The sequence below is a fragment of the Jaculus jaculus genome, chromosome 7 (genome assembly GCF_020740685.1).
Source record: "Jaculus jaculus isolate mJacJac1 chromosome 7, mJacJac1.mat.Y.cur, whole genome shotgun sequence".
Taxonomy (NCBI): domain Eukaryota; kingdom Metazoa; phylum Chordata; class Mammalia; order Rodentia; family Dipodidae; genus Jaculus; species Jaculus jaculus.
This window is the reverse complement of record NC_059108.1, coordinates 97820676-97830587: the sequence shown is the minus strand read 5'-3', so window position 1 is coordinate 97830587 and position 9912 is coordinate 97820676.

The following is a 9912-nucleotide window of genomic DNA, read 5'->3' as shown; positions in this document are numbered from 1 at the left end:
AAAATTGTCAAAAAAAGAAGATGAACTAGTTGGAAAAAGGGAGTCAGTGGATGGGGCATGTGAGATGTGGGAAAGGGAGGGTGATGGGAAGGGATTATGGTCATGGTATGTTGTATGTGTGGATAGTGTGAATAAAATATTAAAAATAAATTAAAAAATGAATTACATTAAGATGTAGTGGAAAGGGGTTTGAAGACTGGCAATGAAGACAATAAGTGTGGTAGAATGTGGCAAGTTGTACTGGTATGTCTTTCAATGATGACACGACAAGATAAAAAGATATTTCTATTTGGATGAATGAGGCTGAGCAAATCTAACCTGTTGGGTGGTGTGTGTATGTGTGCATGTGTGGATATATGTGTGTGTGTGAGAATGAGAGAGAGAGAGAGGGAGGGAGAGAGGGAGGGAGGGAGGGAGGGAGAAAGAGAAAGAGATAGGAGAAAAAATGAATAGATAGGAACTTAGTAGAGAGCTATATTGATCATCCATAGTTAAAGTTCTGGATGTGGATCAACCTGAGTTTGGAGACTGGCAGATGCTGTCCGGGGCATGATGACCACTGGTGTTTGGGGCTTTGACATGTTTCCATGCTTCATGTCACAGCTAATGTGTTGTGCATGGTGCCAGCCTGGATTTGAGACAGCTATAATGACTTGAAAATATGCTCTGGCCTCAATTACCTTCCAATTAGTAAGGTACTGGAGGTAGCTCTGATGATGCTGGGCTTGCAGATTGCAGAGAATTTTAAACACATGAATCACTCATCAAGAAAGTGAATATATTACAGTGTGATGTTGTCAGGCTTAGCAAAGAAAACAATTGAATAGAAAAAAAAAAAAAAAGATTTAACCCATGTAGGAAAGTTTGGACTTTATGGTTCTATAGTAGGTTTTTTATGGTTCTATATAGGCTATTCCTACTTGAGTTGTCAATTATATGAATGTTTGTATTGAAGTTTAAGAAGTAACTATTCTTTTAGAAGTTTGGATGGGATCGACATGTTTGTTTAATTATTGGATTTTATTTTTATTTTTAAATATTTATTCATTATTCATTCATTTGCTTATGTCTCTGTCTGTCTGTCTGTCTGTCTGTCTCTCTCTCTCTCTCTCTCTCTCTCTCTCTCTGTGTGTGTGTGTGTGTGTGTGTGTGTGTGTGTGTATGTGTGTGTGAGTGTGGTATGGGTGCATCAGGACCTCTTGCCAAAACAAACAGCTGCCAGAATTTTGCATCATGTTTTGCATTTGGCTTAAGTGGTTGGCTTGGGAATTGAGCCACAGGCCAGCAGTCTTTCAAGCAAATGCCTTTAACTACTGAGCAATTTCCTCAGCCCCAGTTTCCCTTTTATGTTGACAACTCCTCAAAGGTTCTTTCTTTTGGTTCCTCCAAGCTGCTGAAGGAGATGGAATTTGTGGGGACCTCAAAACACCCTGACCAGAATACCTAGTTTGGGTGGAAATAGGGGTCAAATTAGAATAAATACGATGAACTCAGTGGGGAAGGGTTGTGTTTGGTACCATGTGAGATGTTCCATGGCACAATATAGAGAAATATAGTAATAAATGCACTTGTACTGACATAAAAGGAACCAGCCTTTCCAAAAATACTAAACAAACTACAGTCAGTGCCACAAAGCCATCTGGTCATGATCTTGTGGAGGCAATAGATGCCCAGTGAACATGCAGGCAGCAAGCACTTTGTGAGAGTTCCAAGATATGAGCCGATTTGAGGGCACGGCAATGACCATGGGATGGAATGTGAGGTAACTCTCAGGCTGCAATGGCTCCAGATTCATGAGGTGTTAGAGGAGCCCTACATGTTTACATGCCTGAGTTTGGTTTAGTCCCACATTTGACACATTTCTAGGTGATGCCTTATATTTCTTAAGATTTGGCATATCCAAAGGTTTCAGGTTTTAGAGTTAAGAAGAATAAACAGGAATCCATAACACAGAACTTATGAAATTTGCCCATGTAGTATAACTGGGATTTGAACTCATATCATCTGAATCCAGAGTTCATATTTATTCTTAATGGTACTTCTTGATATAATTCTAGGGCTCTGAGAAACTCAGACACTAAGGTAAAAGGTGAGGCAAAATTTATGTACCCACCAAACTGAAAACTATGTATTTTGAATTCGTATTTTGTTTTGTGATTATTAAAGGGCAGACAACTTTTCTGTCCATCTTGTCAGTGCAGTACTATACTTAATATCCCTTTATATCCCTTCAACACAAAAAGGTGGAACTGGGAGTGATAAGCTACCTATAACTAGATATAAAATGTGTGTGCTACTGAGCTGTGAACACTGTAATGGGCCAGGTACTGGTCTAGAAGACACAGCTGTCCATCAAATTCAGTTTTTCCATCCATCACCACACAGTAAACACCACTGATAGGCTCTTCCTACTGGAGTTGTAGCTGCATTTCTAATTCAGATAGCAGAGATTGCACTATTAACACATGTTTTTTATTAAAACAGCAGGGGAGGAGAACCAACAATGGTGAATGGTATGGAGATCAGTACTTTCCTGGGAACAAATGGGAGAACATTTAAAGTTGCAATTTTCTCATCACAGAGAGTTCACCTTCATTTCTTGCTGGAGGACCCATAGCATGTACTTTTCATGCTTTCTTTTGTTTCTGAATTACACTGCATACCTTCTTGGGCTCTATTCCTCCTGTCCCCCTGGCTTTGGAGTGCTTTCAAGGGAGAAGTTTTCAGATGCAGAAGTAGAGTCCTACATGTGACAGTGACTGTGCAGCTGATCTGCATTCTGGTGCAGGTACCTCTGTGGCTTCTGTTATTGGCTTGAGGTCCTTTAGTCCTTGGGAGAGCTGTTTCAGATTTTTCTATATTGGAGAGCAATGATATTCTTTGCTAAGAAGAATGTGGCTCCATTCATTTGTGGGATGCATTAGCTTTGGTATGGTAAGTAACTGAGATTTCTACTGAATCCTTTAAGCCTGTTGCTCTTATCTGAGTGAATGGCATTGCCATCTTGGCAGCTGTATATGCAGAGGCATATTGGCTGTCTATTATCCCTTCAGTTATGCTCACTAAATCCAACAGTCTACCTTTTCATTATCTCTTCAATGTGATCTCTTCCTCTCATTGCCAGTGTCTTGACAGACCTACTTTGTGTTGCCTTCAAGTTAACTTAGCCTTCTACCTGGCTATCCTGCCTTCAGTATAAATCCTGTTATCAATTTATTTTAAATTTTGCTTCAAGGTAATGATGTCATTTTCCAACTGAAAATTCTAAAGGTTCTTTATAAATTAAAATGATATGCCATAGTCCACAGTGGTCCTTCCAGGTGGGCATAGTGGTGCATTCCAATATTCCCAGCACATAGGAGTTAGAAGGAATAGGATGAGGAGTATGAGCCCATCCTAAGGTACATAGTGATTTGAGGCCAGCTTGGGAAACATGAGATCCTGTCTTAAAAGACAAATACGTAGTCTGCTCTCCCTGTCCTTGGCTATATCTCATAATGTATAATAAAGTGCAAGTCACTCCCACCATGTATAGTCTCTAAAAGCTGTTGATTCATTTTGTGATTTCTACGCCTACTTTCTTTGCTAATGGAATGACTTTACCTCACTCCCTTGTCTCATTCCTGATCTTCTTGCAAGATTTAACACAGGTTCCAACATCTCTGAACAGTCTGCCTTGACCTTTTGATATTTTTGGCCCTTGCTCTAGTCCTAAAGAATATTGGTGAACAAATATGCCAGTCATTATTTTACTACATTATAACTGAGCATATTTTCATTTTAAATTTTATTTTCTTCTCCACAGGCCTTTTCACTTTGAGAGGAGAATGGTCTATCATTCTTTTTTTAATTCCAAGTGCTTAGTGCAATAGATGGCTGCTGTGATTTATGAACCCCAAAAGTTCATGTGCTGAAAAGAAAGGAGAAATGAATTCTGGTACTCAGCTTGTTTTCTCTCTCTCTCTCTCTTTTTTTTTTTTTTTCTTGTTTTTTTGAGGTAGGGTCTCATTCTAGTTCAGGCTGATCTGGAATTCACTATGGAGTTTCAGGGTGGCCTCAAACTCATGATGATCCTCCTACCTCTGCCTCCCGAGTGTTGGGATTAAAGGCATGCGCCACCACACCCCTCTGCTTTCTCATTTTTTATTCAGTTCAGAATGCCAGCCAATGGGATGGTGCCACCCACAGTTCAGGTGGGTCTTCCCATATCAATTAACCTAATTTATAAATTTCCTCATGCTCAGAGATTTATTTCTGAAGTGATTCTAGATCCAATTGGTTTGCAAATCTAGATTAACTATCACTACGGAGTTGTTACAAACAAGTGAGCCTGAACATTTCCCATTCTCTTACTCTTTTCTTGATATGTGGCCACTCAAATGCTCCTAGTTTGTGATGCTGTCCACTATGTTGTGATATAGTTCAAAGCCCCTCACTTGTGGTGATCAAGTGGGCTACCTGATTCTGGACTTTCAGTCTCTAAAACAATGAGCTCAATAAATCTTTTTTATTATTGTATTCAGCCTCAGATATTTAGTTGTACCTATACAAAATGGACAAATTTCCTGGTTTATAGAAGATATCTGTAAATATCTGTTGAATAGGGGACTTTAATGTAGCTCAAAAATAGTACAGTGGAGCCAGGCGTGGTGGTACACACCTTTAATCCCAGCACTCGGGAGGCAGAGGTAGGAGGATTACTGAGAGTTCAAGGCCACCCTGAGACTACAGAGTGAATTCCAGGTCAGCCTGAGCTAGAGTGAGACCCTTCCTCGAAGAAAAAAAATATATATATAGTACAGTGGGGCTGGAAAGATAGCTTACCAATTAAGGTATTTTCCTGCAAAGCCAAAGGTTCCCAATTCTATTTACCAGGACTCACATAAGCCAGATGTACAAGGGGGCACATGTGTCTGGAGTTCGTTTGCAGTGGATGGATGCCCTGGCACACTCATTCTCTCTCCCTCTCTCTCTTCCTCCCTCTTTTTCTCTCCTAAATAAATGAATAAATAAATAAAATATATTAAAAATAGTACAGTGGTTAGTACTCAGGTGGTGTTGAATTTAAGTGAGAGATTTTCAACTGCACCCTCACTGCTACATCAATGAGGGGCTGATAAAATGTTATTGGCCTCTGAGTTATGGGCTGTTCAGTTGGGGTAAATCTGCAATTGTGCCAAAGGTATTTGACTATCTATGGACTGGTTATCATTAAGACAGGAAGAAATGCCTGTGTCCTTCCTGTTTGTTGAGCAAATTGAGGGCTGAGATCTGTGAGTAATCATCAAGGATATCTTTGTCCTCACATTCCATTTTGGGAACAAAAGCAGTAAATTTTGGGTTGTGTTGGAAGCAACGTCTAGAGTTATTTTCAGAGCAATGAAGAATTCCCCATATGTATTGTAGGTAGTAGTAGTAATTAAAATTGACACAGAGCCCTTTGGGGCACTAGAAAGAAGCTGAATTGCCAAAAAACCCAGAATCTCTTTGACATGTTGACTGGAGTTGAGCCAAAAATTTTGATTTGATCTATTAATTAGCATGCAAACTTACTTGGTAAAACAGAGAGACCCAAAATACAGTCTTTCATGTATCAGTCTGGAAATAAATTCACAACTTAGGGTGGATAAGTGATCTGCTCCCCAAAGTCATTCATTGGCCTCAGTTCTTTATGGCCTTGCTCTTCTCTTCCCCACTTGGGTAACTACTAGACATTAGAATCACCTGAAAGATGTGCTGCTCTGGTCTGGTCTGGCCTGGCACAGGTCCTGAGAATTTTTATTTCTATCACATTTCCCGGAGATACTAATGCTCCTTATCTGGAAACATTACTATGGAAGTCTACCCTGTGGTGTTGTCCTTCTCCAGTTGAAGGAAGCTGGCTTGCCTACACCTTTCACATATTCCAAAACTGGAATGAGGAATAAAAAATCACCCCTCCCCTTGGTTTATTAACAAGTTCCAGAAGTTGTGTCCCTTCTCATGTTCCATATGCAAGAAGGCAAATATCCATTGCCAAGAGGGAGATTGAGATGAGATATGGCTTGTTCCTATCCTGAGCCACATTCATTAATATGTGATCTATATCCTGAATGTTAAGGCATGAAACCTTCTTGAAGCTCATAGCCTTTCTCCCAAAACGTTCTTTGAGCTCAGCTTCCTGGGGAGCTCTCCAAAATACACACTTGTCCTGTGTGCCATGGCAGTAATGGGTCAAGAATACTTTTTGTTTGTTTGTTTGATTTTTGAGGTAGGGTCTTTCTCTAGCTCAAGTTGACCTGGAATTCACTATGTAGTCTCAGGCTGGCCTCAAACTCATGGTGATCCTCCTACCTCAGCCTTCCAAGTGCTGGGATTAAAGGCGTGCACCACCACACCTGGAATGAGAACACTTATTTTTCTCCATCCTCCTAAGCTTCTCTTTCTTCTCTTTGCCTCAGCTATCTTTAATAAGCTGCCACTTTTCTTCACAAGTGACACTGTGACAACTGCACCCTCATTGTATTGTTGCTGGCTCTAGTTTTAATAGAGGCTGGCTGAGTAGAAGGACGATTCTTTATGCTCCTCTTATGGGCAGCTGAACTCTAATCTCAGTCATGACCTTCAAATATTTTAAATTGTTTTAACCTCCCAAAATGTCTAGGAGAGAGAGAAAGGGGGGGAGGGGGGAGAGAAAGAAGGAAACCTAAATTCTACCTAATGAAAGGACTTTTGGATATGAAACAAAAGTGGTCCCTACCTATTGTGTGCTTCACTTACCTAAGGCTAAAAGTTAATATATTTTCTTTCATTAAAATTCTCAAGAGCAGAGTCTCCATTTTGTCAAGAAAAGGCTAGTGAACATGAAAGTTTAGTATCCTTGGATATTGTTAAAATAGTGTTTCCTGTACTTACTTAATTTTCACGGTACAAAATTCTGTTTCCATGGGAGTCCAGGTAGCACCATTTTCATTAAATGAAGTTGTCTGAGAACGATCAACTGAGTCTTTTTCTGTATTTCTAACACATCTTCATAAGCCGCCAAGTCCTCACCTAACATAATGCCAAATGAACTCTTTCTTCATCTAAAACATTTTTTTGAAGCTGAATAGCATTTTCGAGTAGAAAGCAAAGGCTAAGCTCAGCCTCTGAAGTCACCATGCCTGGCTTCAAATCCTGGCTAGTACTGTGTATGCTTAAATGTTTAATTTGAATTGATGTGCCAGTTTTCTTTTCATAGAGTGGGGTTAGTGTGGTTGCATTACACTTGTTAAAGCCTTAAGGAAGACTTGATGTGAGATTATTGTCATAGAGCTCACTGTGAAACTAGCAGAGAGCTAAGGATTATAGCCAGTGAGCAAAGGGAAAAGGCATATTCAAGGAAAAATCAACAGACAATATCAAGGAAAGAGAAATTCTTATTAAACTGCTTTAATAAGATTCATGTTTATTGCATATATGTGTGTGTGTGTGGTATGGCTTTATATGTATTATCCATGTTCATATGCCTGTGAGCACATGTATATATACATGTGGACACATGCATGTGGAAGCCAGAAGTTGATATTGGACCCCCTGTACCTCTCATTTTATTTTCTAAACTTTTCATTGAAATTTTTCATATGTGTACATAATGTATTTTGATCCAATCCTCTCCCATTAACTTTATTTTGTCTCCCCTCCCTCAGTTCCTTCCCACTGAACCCTGTCTTCTTTCTGGCTACTCCACTTTAATGTGTTTTATTTTCCCTCTTCTACCATCCATGATGGATGTTGATGGTCCCAATATTGTACAGGTCTTGTGCAGCAGCTATAGCTGCTGTAAGGTCATGAATGCAATGGCCATTTCATGTCTGGAAGATAGTGTTCCAAAGCACTACTTCCTTGCCTGGATTTTCAGTTATGTATCTCATAACCCATTTGTTGGGTACATTGGTTGATAATTTTTCTCATCCAGCAGCAGGCTTCATAGTATTTTCCAGCACTATGGCAAGGTAACCAGCAGGGAGAGAGCTCCTAAACTCAGTTCAGCTTGATTTCTTAGTGTTCTGCAACTGAAGAATGTGGTGTATTCAATAACAGGCTCTTACCACCTATTTCTGGTTGTCCTCAGGACAATAGCTTGCATGTTTTGGTAGCCTCGGGGGCCTCTATGACAAATAATTCACTAGGAGATATCCTACTTCTGTCACTTTTCCAATAACAGCCTATAGATTCTGGGGGCACATTATCCACTCATGTAGGCTATTTCTGCCCAAACATTTTATTTTTAAGATTATATTTTAATTAGATATCAAAGAAGTATGTTTCCACATGACTTTGTCATAACATTTGTGATAACTCTTCCATCTTTTTTTTTTTAAATTTTTATTAACAACTCCCATGATTATAAAAAATATCCCATGGTAATGCCCTCCCTCCTCCCACTTTCCCCTTTGAAAGTCCATTCTCCATCATATCCCCTCCCCATCTCAATCAGTCTCTCTTTTATTTATTTGCCCTGACCCGCGGGACCTAGTTATTCGTGAGGGCACCAGGAGGACCTTAGCCTGTGAAGAAAATGGGCGAGAGAGGGGAATGGACTCAGGCAAACCAACGCTTGTCGAGAGTTGTTTATTCAGCCAGAAGGCTCATCTTTTAAAGTCAGTTTTAGGTAGGGGAGGGGTAAGGGGAGTAGAGGGTGAGACAGTACAGAATCTTCTTGCACAAGGCATGGATCATATGGGAGGGGGTCAGGGCGACCTAGGTGGTGGAAGGTTACAAACTCTTCTTGGCCTCAGGCCAGAGACATTGTGGTTGTTCTGAGAAGTCAAAACTCAGGGGCCTTGATACTGCAGGCGCAGAGCAGAATGTTTATTCTTTAGCCAGAATGCAGCAGGGGTGGAGGAGGGGGTAAGGGAAAGATGAAGGATTTCTTTAAGGGTGGTCCCCAACATTTATTTATTTTCCATTCAACCTTGATTATTATTATTATTTATTTGAGAGAGAGAGAGAGAAAAAAAACCAGACAGACAGAAAGAAAGAAGCAGACAGAGAGGAAAAAGGAGAGAAAAAATGGGTATGCCAGGGCATCCTGCCATTTTAAACAAATTCCAGCTGTACATGCCGCTTTGTCTTCCACGCTTTTTTAAACAAAGTCTCACACTAAGCTTGGAGCTCACATATTTAGCTAGCAAATATATTTAGCAAGCCACTAAATCCTCCTGTATCTGCCTCTCCAGTGGTGGCATTACAGACACATATCTCCGTACCCAGCATTTTGCATGGGTGCTGGGGATCTGAACTCAGGTTGTCATGCTTGATACTCAAGCACTTTACTCACTGAGCCCATTTCTCCAGGCCCCCAATGGGATTTATTTTATGTAAATATTTTACATATTTATTGTAGAGAGAGAAAAAGAGAGAGAGAGAAAGAATATACCAGGGCCACTAGCCACTGCAAACAAACTTCTGAAGCATGCACCACCTTGTGTTTTTGGCTTTATATGAGTGCTGGGAAATTGAATCTGGGTCCTTTGGCTTAGCAGGCAAGAACCTTACCTGCTAAAATATCTCTCAAGCCACCCAATGGGATTTTTAAAATTTATTTTATTTTATTTATTTGAGAGACAGAGAGAGAAGGAGAGAGAAAGAGGCAGATAGAGAATGAGCACATCAGTGCCTCCAGCCACTGCAAATGAACTCCAGATGCATGCACTCCCTTTTGCATCTGGCTTACATGGGTCCTGGGGAGCTGAACCTGGGTTCTTTGGCTTTTTAGGCAAACACCTTAACCACTAAGCCATCTTTCCAGCCCCTCCAATGGAATTTTCGATAAAAGCAAGTTAGACATAATGTTGGAAATGAAAAATTCAGTAAGTCAAATAAAATGCTCAATGGAAAGTTTCACTAATAATATGGATCATGGTAAGGACATAACATCAAGGCTTGAAG